The sequence below is a fragment of the Lathyrus oleraceus genome, chromosome 4 (genome assembly GCF_024323335.1).
Source record: "Lathyrus oleraceus cultivar Zhongwan6 chromosome 4, CAAS_Psat_ZW6_1.0, whole genome shotgun sequence".
Taxonomy (NCBI): Eukaryota; Viridiplantae; Streptophyta; class Magnoliopsida; order Fabales; family Fabaceae; genus Lathyrus; species Lathyrus oleraceus.
In genome coordinates, this window is record NC_066582.1 from 313,390,103 (window position 1) to 313,402,869 (window position 12,767).

Consider the following 12,767-nt stretch of genomic DNA (forward strand, 5'->3'; position numbering starts at 1 on the left):
TTGATTGCAAATCCCTTCTATCTGCCCATTGCCTCTTCACTTCGGAGGACTTGAAGTACATGGCACAACTATAAACAATCACAGACATTTCCTCTTAAGGAGGACTTCAGCCAAATGCCTGCCAAATAGAAACGACAAGGCTTCCAGACTACATGGAGTTAGAAAGATTACCTAAGTGGTATATCAACCACAAGCAAAGCAAAGCTCAGATAATGAGCAAAAGCTACTAAGGTACCTGTATGAAAAGCCAAACAATCAGTACTCACATTTATACAACCAAACAATTAACAACAGTCAGACTTTCCCAATATGTACAACATGTAAGCCATAAGAGGCAAACACTCAAGTGAGTTAGCCACCAAAGGACCTACAACACAATCAAAATCAATTAAACAAAGTAAATTGCATCTCAAGAAAGGAGATCACATCATCCATTAGGACTAATTGCTTGAACCTGAAAGGCAAAGCTCAAATTATGAGTACAAACCCCTAGGGCAAAGCAAAAAGTCAAAACAGCAACCAATATTCAACATGGAGCACATTTAATCAAGCAAGAACATATCCTAAAAAGGATCAAGGCTAAAGCATCAAGCAAAGTCATCACATGAGCAAGATAAGGCAAAGACAATTTCAAAGCACACAATTGGTCATCAAGAATCAAAATTCCATATTAAAACAGAAATGAATCAAAATTCCATATTAAAACAGAAATGAATCAAACAATCATGAAAACTTTTATGTGCATACAACATGTCAAATACAAGCATCATGCAAAAAATTGGAATCAGAAAAGCTCAATTGACCTAGAAATGAAAATGCACAAGTATGACATCAAATTGTGTGACACACATTGTCACACCATACATTCATGTGTCTAAAACAGAGATGAAAAATGATAAAAATGCATAACCAAGCCTCAAATATCATGCAACATGTTGGGAATCAGCATACCAAATTTCAAATCAATTGGCCAATGTATGAGCATTTCACAATAGAATGAATGAAGCATGTCACATTTGCATACATGTTCAATGAAGCCAACACAATTAAAATTCCAGAAATGATAAAATCATGAATTCATAACCACAAAATAATAGAGATCCATATGAACATGTAGCAAAAAATTGGAAGTGATTTGGATTAATTTTCTAATTGTTATGATTTTTACAATTTGAATGAAAATATTATAAAATGATGAAGAAATCATATGAAAATATGGAGGGAAATGGTAAAGGGTTTGAGTAATTTGAAAAAATGCTGGAGGCTGGAATCGAACCATGTAGCAACCAAAAACAAGCGCTGGAAAAAATGAAACTCAGAAATGCCATGGCCTGGAATCGAAGGGAGGTCCAAGCGCTACTAATCAAAACACAGTCGTTTAAATAATTGAGCTGGCGTCCCAGTCATCAAGTCAATGCACACAAGGCGCTGGTCAAAAGATACAGACCAATGGTTTTGCATTGAGGACGCACGCGTGGATGTACGCTTGGAGAAAACCCTAGCCAACTCAACCTGTTAAAGACGGTGGCTCATGCGGTGGTTTCCACCGTCTTCTTCATGAAGACGGCGAAGCTACAGTGACACGCGACAATTTTTTTTCCAGAATTTGCAAACAGGTACATCAAATGAAAGATCTCAACGAGCACAACACGAATCCAACATTTGCTAAGCTTATAACTCAAAGAATCATGCGAATCGAAGGTAAACATAATGCATGTCAAAACTTCAATTCAACATAACTCAAGCAATATTGCACCAAATCAAATTCTAAAAGCATCAGTGTGATCAGCATGGAAAGATCTACCTAAACATGGCAATGATTTGAAGAATTAAGAGATTCGAATTTTTACCTCTTGAAGAGCAGAATGATGAAACCAGCGATTCAAGGCCTTGCAAGTGTCCAGATCCAATCCTGAGATGATAACTTGAAGTTTGATGTATGAATTGAAGCTTGGAAATGCTTGGATCTAGCTCAAATGGCAGTTTCCATCTTCATGTTCTTGAGCTTGCACAACTTGATTTCAATGAAGCTCACTGATCATGATTCTCCAATAAAATCAAGGTGCTATGTGGAGAATTTTCAAGTTTTAGATGAGAGAAAATTTCGGAGGGAACTTCAATCTAGATCTAGAATGAGTGAAAAACTGTAGAATTCTATTATGATTTTGCATTTATACTCTGTCCTAATCACATTGCTAATCCACATTTGCATTGGTTAAGTGAGATTAAGAAAAATAAGGTGTGTGACCAAAATTGGAAAATGTGAGGTGCCATGCAAATTTGGACGTGAACAGTGCTGTATGGATGCTCAAAATCATTCAAAATCATCTCATGCACATGTTGGCAATGGTATTTTGTTCATATGATGCACCAAATTCAAATTTCCAAATTTCCCTCCAAAATGTTCATGAATGAGCAAATGGTCATGTGATGAAATTTCATGCAATGTAATGATGGATTTGGAAATTATAGGTCATGAGAAGCATAATGCAAAAAGAGGCACTCAAATTGGAGTTTTGGATCAAAAGTTATGGTATTTTGAAGTTTCAAGCACACTTTGCAATGATTGGATCATATCTTCTCAACCATTCATCAGATGTTCATGATCTTGGACTTTTTGGAAATGGGAGAGAGTGATCTTCAACTTTCATGTTGGAGAAAAATTCATTTGAAGCTTCTTTGATGTTGGAAAGTCAAGTAGAATGTGGTCCAAAAACTTTCCATTTTTGGAAACTTGAAATTATAAGTCACTTTCCATTTTTGGAAACTTTTGATTTGACTTCAAATTCTTCAATGTAGATGTTTGACATGATGAATAAGCCTTGTTTGAACATGAATGGGATGAAGAAATTCAATTCCCACACTCAAAGCCTTCAGTTGACTTTCAGTTGACTTGTATTGGTCCTTAGATGACCTGAAATTGCCTGATGAATTTGGGTCTTTGCCACTTGAGAAATTTGATTCAAAATGAACCTCTAGCTCATATAAGCTCAATATAATGATGTGATAGTCCTTATCTAAAGAAAATACCATCTGCTCTTGTTCAGAAGAAAACCTTGAATTGCCTGACTTGTGGCTACTTAAGCTGCAAGTAATAAAGGTTAGTGACATATTTTTGTACATTTTGGTTAGTGATTAAAAGAAAAGCAATGATAGACAAATGCAAGCACTGCTTGGTGATCAAGAACCACTCTCAAAGAGATCCCACCCACAGGGAAGGAAGCAAGGTGTCCAATGATCCTTGAGGCTTATGCAATGCAATGCTATGATGCCATGAGGGATCTTAAGGTCAAAAATTGGGTCTTACAGGGGAGAGTGGTGAACATCTCAGCAAACAATCTGCTTAGGGATAAACCCAGAAGTCTCAGCTGGGGAGAAAAGATTCATTGCACAGGTTGAAATCTGCTACAGCCGTAACTCTGTTGAGGGGCAATGAAGACATAAAATAATCGCAAGGATGAATCATCATTCTTAGCTGGGAGAAGTGCTTAATTGTGCAAGTAGAATTTGTCACATAAGCAACTATGGTTGGAGGAAACTGTCAACATAGGTAACCACCATACCAATAACTCTGCTTGGGGATGAATTAACACGAGTAAAATCCATCACCAAAAACTCTGCTGCAGATCAGAGAAACAACAATATCTCTGAAAGGGGATAACATCATCGTAGATAAGATCCAACAGACCAACCACTCTAGCTGGGATCTAGATATGCCAGGAAATAGCAATATCTCGGCAGGGGATCTACCACATGAGCAGCTCTACTGGGGAGCCTATCTGATAGATAAAGGGAAGACTACTGCTTCAATGACTTTGCTGAGGAAGAAATCACCAAATCCAATCTTCCAGAGAGAACACACCCGAGGGGAGAAAATTACTGCTCTGTTGGAGATCTGGAGCGTGAATAAATCGTCCCAACACTCTGTTAAGGGAACGAAGCCAAGACAGGCAACCTGCTCGAGGGAAAACCAAAGAAGGTTCCAGAGAAACAGGATACAATCAAATGCTAGGGATATGAACAAATGCCTTATACCCTGTTGGGAATCATACCACCCTTGGGAGAGCACTGAGGATCTCCTAAGTATCTTTTGATCATCGTGAATGTTCACTTTGTTTAAAAATCAATTTGTGAAAACTTTGTTTATTTTGAAAACAATGATATTTTATCAATTAAAACATGCGAAACATTTGTTGAATAGAAACAATTAAGAGTGCAAATAATTGGATAAAGGCTCAAATTTATTTGATGGAATGGTAGCCAGCAAATGGCAAGACTCCATAGATTTTACAAGTTTGAAATTGGTGATATATATTGGACAGGGCTACATTGAACATAATGACCATTTCTCCACCAATTCCGGATTCGATGTATTCGAAGCTTCAGTTGACGACGAATGAACAGGAATCTTTGACGGATGACGGATATAAAACACAGTCTTGTCAAGATGCAGTTAGTTTCCAAATCCCTAATTTTTTCCTAGATTGCCCCAGGATGAGGTACTCAATCTAGCGGGATGCAAATATACTTTTTTTTCATGTCTCTAACTTTTGCCCTGGATCGCCCTTTCGGGTTTTCAATCCACCGAGATGCTCATTTTTGCCTAAGCCGCCCTTTTAGGCTTTCAACTTAGCAAGCTATTCTGTTTTTATTTTTAGGCAAAGTATTTCTTGACTGCATCTGAATTCACAGGACGAGTGAAATCCTACCCATCCATAGTTGTAAGCATCAAAGCACCGCCTGAAAAGGCTCGCTTGACAACATATGGACCCTCGTAGTTTGGAGTCCACTTGCCCCTAGAATCGGGCGCGAAAGACAAGACTTTCTTGAGCACAAGGTCACCTTCTCGGAACACACGAGGCTTGACCTTCTTATCGAATGATTTCTTCATTCTCTGCTGATATAACTGACCATGACACATGGCAGTCAATCTCTTCTCTTCGATCAAATTCAGTGGGACGTAACGACTCTGAACCCATTCAGCATCAGTCAACTTGGCTTCCATCAAGACTCTCATTGATGGGATCTCCACCTCTTCTGGGAGTACAGCCTCCATGCCGTAAACAAGAGATAAAGGGGTTGCCCATGTTGAAGTGCGGACAGATGTACGATATCCTCGCAAAGCAAATGGCAGCATCTCGTGCCAATCTTTGTACGTGACAACCATCTTCTGGATGAACTTCTTGATATTCTTGTTAGCAGCTTCAACAACCCCGTTCATCTTAGGTCTGTAAGGAGAAGAATTATGATGTGCAATCTTGAACTCGCTACACAGCTCTTCCATCATCTTGTTGTTCAAGTTAGATCCATTATCAGTAATGATCTTATCAGGCACACCATAACGGCATATGAGCTGATTCTTGATAAACTTCACGACCACCTGCCTGGTCACACTCGCATACGATGCAGCTTCAACCCATTTGGTGAAGTAGTCAATGGCTACGAGAATAAACCTGTGTCCATTGGACGCTTTCGGTTCAATCATGCCAATCATGTCAATTCCCCACATAGAGAAAGGCCATGGTGATGAAATCACATTCAGAAGTGTCGGAGGAATATGAATCTTTTCCGCATAAATCTGGCACTTATGGCATTTCTTCACGTATTTGCAGCAGTCAAACTCCATTATCAGCCAATAGTAGCCTGCTCTCAACATCTTCCTAGCCATGGCATGTCCATTGGAATGAGTACCAAATGAACCCTCATGGACCTCAGTCATCAACAGGTCTGCTTCGTGTCTATCCACGCATCTGAGTAGAACCATGTCAAAATTTCTCTTGTAAAGCACTTCGCCATTGAGGTAGAAACTGCCGGATAATCTCCTCAAAGTTTTCCTATCTTTCACAGATTCCCCAGGCGGGTAGACCTGGTTCTGGAGGAAACACTTGATGTTGTACTACCACGGTTTATTGTCTTGTACTTCTTCAACTGCAAACACGTGAGCTGGTCTATCCAAGCGCATCACAGTGATATTGGGAACTTCATTCCAATACTTGACCACAATCATTGAAGCGAGCGTAGCAAGAGCATCTGCCATTCGATTATCCTCTCGAGGAATATGATGAAAGTCAATTTCAGTAAAGAACGTCGAAATCCTCCTCACATAATCTCTGTATGGAATGAGACCAGGCTGATTCGTCTCCCATTCACCCTTGATCTGATTGACAACGAGGGCCGAATCACTATACACATCGAGATGCTTGATCCTCAGATCAATGAATTCTTCCAATCCCATAATACAGGCCTTATACTCAACCATATTATTCGTGCATTTGAAAGTTAGCCTTGCTGTAAAAGGAATATGGGTGCCCTGAGGAGTAATGATTACTGCCCCAATACCATTTTCGTACTGATTTACAGTGCCATTGAATACCATACCCCATCTGGAACCAGGCTCTGGTCCTTCATCGAGTGTAGGGTCATCACAATCTTTCATCTTCAAATACAGAATCTCCTCGTCTGGGAAGTCGTATTGAACTGCATGATGATCTTCAATCGGATGGTGTGCCATGTGGTCAGCCAAAATACTACCTTTGATAGCTTTCTGAGCTCGATACTCAATATCATACTCAGACAACAACATCTGCCAACGGGCAATCCTCCTGGTTAAAGCAGGCTTCTCGATGATGTACTTGATTGGATCCATTCTGGATATCAACCAAGTTGTATGATTCATCATGTACTGGCGTAGACGCTTAGCGGACCAAGCCAAAGCACAGCATGTCTTCTCAAGCATTGAATATCGAGACTCACAATTAGTGAACTTCTTACTCAGGTAGTAGATAGCATACTCTTTCTTTCCGAATTCGTCTTGTTGACCGAGGACACAACCCATCGAGTCTTCAAGAACAGTCAGATACATGATCAAAGGTCTTCCTTCTACAGGCGGAGACAGGATTGGAGGTTCAGACAAATACTCTTTGATATTGTCGAAAGCTTTCTGGCAATCCTCGGTCCAATCATGAGACTGATCTTTCTGGAGAAGCTTGAACATTGGCGCACATGTGGCAGTCATGTGGGATATAAATCTGGAAATATAGTTCAAGTGGCCAAGAAAACCTCGGACTTGCTTTTCAGTTCTGGGCGCAGGCATCTCTTGTATTGCTTTGACCTTTGCAGGATCAACCTCAATACCTCTTTCGCTGACAATAAAGCCCAATAACTTGCCAGAACGGACTCCAAATGTACACTTGTTAGGATTCAAACGAAGCTTGAACTTCCTCAAATGCTGAAAAAGCTTCAACAAATGCTCAACATGTTCAACTTCCGTTCGTGACTTAGCAATCATATCATCAACATAGACCTCGATCTCCTTGTGCATCATATCATGAAACAAGGTAGTCATATCTCGTTGATACGTGGCTCTGGCGTTCTTCAAGCCGAAGGGCATCACTCGATAACAGATTGCTCCCCAAGGTGTGATGAATGTTGTCTTCTCCATATCCTCGGGTGCCATTTTGATTTGATTATATCCGGAAAATCCGTCCATAAAGGAGAAGATATTGAATTTAGCTGTATTGTCTACCAACATGTTAATGTGTGGAAGAGAGAAATCATCTTTCGGACTAGCTTTATTCAAATCACGGTAATCCACACACATCCGGACTTTTCCGTCTTTCTTAGGCACGAGCACAATATTGGCCACCCATTGAGGATACGTAAAAGTCACCAGAAACCCCGCATCAATTTGCTTCTAAACTTCCTCTTTGATCTTCACTACCATGTCAGGATGAGTTCTTCTGTGCTTTTGCTTCACAGGCACACACTCAGGCTTCAAAGGCAGAAAATGTTGCACAATGTCTGTATCTAAACCTGGCATGTCTTCATACGACCAAGCGAAGATATCGGAATATTCTCGTAGCAATTCGATCAACCCCTTCTTCACAGATTCTTCCAGGAGTGCCCCAATCTTCACCATTCGAACACAATCTTCAGACCCCAAGTTGACTCTTTCCAGATTCTCAAGATGCGGCTGAATGATCTTCTCTTCGTGCTCAAGAAGACGGGTAATCTCGTCAGGAATCTCTTCAACATCATCTTCCTCTACTTCGAATACAGGGAATTCAAAATTGGGAGATGGCGTTGGATCATTATGTTCAATGGGTTTTAGAATCAACCTGCATAATGATTTTGGATATAAAAGCTTTTTAGAAATCAAACATGACAATCATTATGCAGATGAAAAGATTGCTTTTATTCTTGTTTTTAGGGTTTTTTGTGATCACCGATTTCATGCAAAAAAGCGAAAAGGGAAAACAATTGGAAGAACAAACATTTTTCATGAATTTATTGAATGAAAAATATCATTGTATAAATGTTGCCAACAATGTCATCACTTCTCCTTTTGGCATGGGAGAAGGGTTTTTAAACAAAGTGAGTCATTACTCTGACTTATGGATGACTGTAGGAACATCCACAGCGACCCAATTGTTGCAGATCCTGCCAGGGATGACAAAATTGTCAGAATCCTCTACATCCTCTTCCAGAATAGAAGCAGCTTCTTCGCTCTGAGCAGTGTGGATGAAACCTCCACTCTTGAACAGCCCTTTCTCATTGAAGACCCCAGAAGAAAAGCCAATGCCAGCCCGGGACTTGTTATCTTCAAGCTCGATCATTTTTCCTAGACCAGCCAGTGCACCACATTCACTGGCCAGTTTCGCATCTCGATAGGAAGAGAATGAAGGAGTTCTCTTCTCAACAGGCTCGGCTATAGATAAAGCTTGGAAAGGAGTTCTAACTTCATCCTCAGCATCTATGTATGAGAAGGAAGACAAGTGGCTAACCAGGAGAGCCTTTTCTCCCCCTACCACAACCAGTTTCTTGTTCTTAACGAATTTCAGCTTCTGGTGTAGGGTGGATGTCACGGCGCTAGCCTCGTGAATCCATGGTCTGCCAAGGAGACAACTATAAGATGGGTGGATATCCATAACCTGAAAGGTAATCTGGAAATCGCTTGGTCCAATCTTGATTGGGAGATCGACTTCCCCAATCACAGTCTTACGCGACCCATCAAAAGCTTTCACAACAACTCCACTCTGCCTCATGGGAGGCCCTTGAAACGACAATCTAGAGAGAGTGGATTTCGGTAATACATTTAAGGATGACCCAGTGTCCACCAGCACGTTGGACACGGCGTCGTCTTTGCAATTCAAGGAAATGTGTAATGCCAAGTTGTGGTCTCTTCCCTCCTCCGGGAGATCAGAGTCACAGAAACTCAAAGTGTTACAAGCAGTAATGTTTGCAACAGTGCTGTCAAACTATTCTATAGTGACGTCGTGATCAACATAAGCTACATCCAAGACTTTCTGCAGAGCCTCTCTATGCGGTTCTGAATTCAGAAGTAATGACAACACGGAAATCTTGGGTGGTGTTTGTAGAAGCTGATCAACAACACTGTACTCACTCTTCTTGATGAGCCTTAGCATCTCATCACAGTCTTCTTTCAAATTGCCACTAGGGCCAACAGAAGCCGGAGTCTTTTGTACAAAGGAGTGTTTAACAACAAGTGTCGGGTTCGGAAGATTCATCGCATTCCCAACCGGACGCTCAACAGAGTCAGCAACAACCTGAGGCTTCGGGGGTGCAGAAAACACACGACCGCTACGGGTCAACCCGCTCACATCAGCAATATTCACAATAGAGGAGGACGGCAGAGTCACCTCTTTCCCATCTTCGACAGCAACGACATTGTATCGGAATGGGATTGCCTTGTCGGAAGAATAAGGCACAGGGCCGACAGGCTTGATAATCAGGGAAGGAAAAACCTTCTGCTTGCTACCATCATATCGAATGATAACAGGCTCAGGTATCCTGAACACCGGAGAAATCACATTAACCTCTGGTTCATCTTCATCAACATTTCTGTTTTGAAGGATCTCAATGACTCCTTCATCCAGCAATTCCTGAAGATCTTTATGCACTTGGCGATAGTCCAAACGATTCACAGAGCAGATCCGACATTTATCATGGTCGTGCTCCAGATGACTGTAATCACACAGCAAGCGGTGCAATTCAACAAGAGACTATCGAATATGGCTAAAATATTTGACCTTGTATTTGCCAGGGCAGCCCTGGACCATGTTAACTGATTTCCCATGCTTGGGCAGTGGGTTCTTTTTAACATTAGGACCTGCGTCCGTGAAGCTCAAAATGCCGCATCTCATAAGGTCTTGAACCTTAATCTTCAGCTGAAAGCAGTTCTCCACATCATGACTGGGAGCACCCGAATGATAGACACAGTGATGATCAGGTTTATACCACCACTGAGGGTTAGCCGGTATAGCTGGCGGGTCTCTCGGAGTAATCAGTTTCCGCTCTATCAAAGAGGGATACAGTTATGCGTATGACACCGGAATCGGATCGAAAGTGATCTTCTTCCTCTCATAAATCGTACTAGCTTGATTACTATTGGGAAGCTGGTAGGCCTGCTGTTAAGGACGATGCTGTTGCTGATATTGCTGAGACAGTTGTTGATTATTATTGTGCTGATGATGATATTGCTGGTTGTCTCTAAAGACAGGTGCTATGTGAGCCACCTGGTGCTGGTTGTTGGCTGAACGCACAGGCTTCCTCCTTACAGAGGGTCTTCTGGGTTTCACATGGGATTGCACAGCATGTGCCTCCCCATCTTTCTTCTTAGCAAACGCCCCATATCGTTTGGTAGAAGAGCCTTCATCATTGGTCAGACGTCCTTCACGGACTCCTTCCTCTAGACGCATCCCCATGTTCACCATCTCGGTGAAGTCTGAAGGAGCGCTAGCAATCATCCGCTCGTAATAGAATGAGCTCAAGGTCTTTAGAAAGATCTTGGTCATTTCTTTCTCTTCCAGCGGAGGCACAATCTGAGCTGCCAACTCTCGCCACCTCTGGGCGTACTCTTTGAACGTTTCCTTGTCCTTCTGGGACATGGCTCTGAGTTGATCCTGATTGGGTGCCATATCCATGTTATATTTGTATTGCTTGACGAAGGCTTCACCAAGATCATTGAAGGAACAGATGTTCGCACTGTCCAGACTCATATACCAACGCAGTGCAGCACCGGACAAACTGTCCTGGAAATAATGAATGAGTAGCTGATCATTATCTATTTGAGTCGACATCTTCCTGGCATACATGACCAGGTGGCTGAGAGGGCAGGTGTTCCCCTTGTATTTCTCAAAGTCTGGGACCTTGAATTTTACAGGAATTTTCACACCGGGAACCAAACAAAGCTCGGCAGCAGATTTGCCAAAGAGGTCCTTTCCTCGAAGATTCTTCAATTCCTTGCGCAGCTCAAGAAATTGGTCGTTCATTGCGTCCATATTCTCATGAACATTTGGGCCCTCAGACGGCTCAGAATGATAGATGGTGTCGTCTACCCTAGGACTGGTATGCACGACAGGAGGAGGAATAGCAAGGACCGGGCTAGATGCCGACATCGAAGCAAACGTTGGAATAGGAATATCGGGCATAAAGCCAGGAGGCATCCCCCATGGAAACCCGGACGGCATGGCTGTTGCAAAATGTGCACTGGCAGCAGGCACAACAGAGGAGACAATCTCAGAGATGAGTGTCCTCTGGGGAGGAGTTGCAGGTGTTGGAGACAACTGATTCTGAGCAGCTAGGAAAGATTCCATCAAAGCACTCAGTCTGGCGACTTCCTCTTTGAGCTCGCGGTTCTCTTGCTCAAGATGATCCATCAATCTAAAAGAGTTGGCTCTGGTGTAGTACCGGTGAGTCAGCTTGTCTTCAAAATAAATGAAGAGCACAGAGTTAGACCACAAGACCAGAGGCTGAGAACACACCTGCTTATGCAAATGATGCATGCAATGCTCGTGCACATGATTTATTTTTCGAAGGAACTTTAGGGTATTATTTGCAAATTTTGAATATTAAGCATTTTATCGCGTATGGAAAATATCTCATCAAAAATATTTGAGAAAAAAGTACAACATTGTCAATCATATTATACGAGAAAAGGAAAATAAACATCCTATGGATCCCTAAAAGCTCGGGACGCAGGAAGATAAGCTGCACGAAGCTTCTTAACCTCTCTCTCATACGCTGCTTCCATATCCGCTTTCTCTTTGGCGAGTCTGCCATACCTCCTTTTCCAGAACTTAGAAGACTGAGGAAGTAGAGAAGTCCATGCATCGTCAGGATCATCAATGACCTGGTGCTCGAGGAACTCGATCAGAGCATCCTTCTCCTTAAGCTGTTGAAGCAACTCTTCTCTTTCACGGATCCAGGCACATGAAAGGTCTTCGTCTCTCAACTCCTCTACTCCTTGATTGGGGAGGGTTGAAGGCCCAGCCACAACCAAAGGTGTAGGTCTCGGATAATCGTAAGGCATGAGATACTCAGATGCTCTCTTCCTTACCCAAGCAGTATAAGGCTCCAATGCAATGCAATTATTAGGACCCAACTCATTCCTGCCTTTCTTATGGATCTTACGCCAAGCACGAACCATTCTGACCTTCAAGCCTTGGGGATCTTTACCCTCCTGGAAGAACACACCTTCTAACAGAATGTTATTAGGTTTATCCTTTAGGGGGAACCCAAGCCGATGACGTGCTAAGATAGGGTTGTAGCTAATCCCACCACATGTACCAAGAAGACGCACATTGGAGAATTCACCACAAGAATCGATAATTTGCACTCCATCATATATACGATTATACCAAGAGATATCATCATTAGTGAGAGACATAAGCCTCGTGGACCACCGTAGACATCCCTTGTTCTCCTTGAAGGCAAGCGTCTGAGGTAAGTGAGAAATAAACCACTTA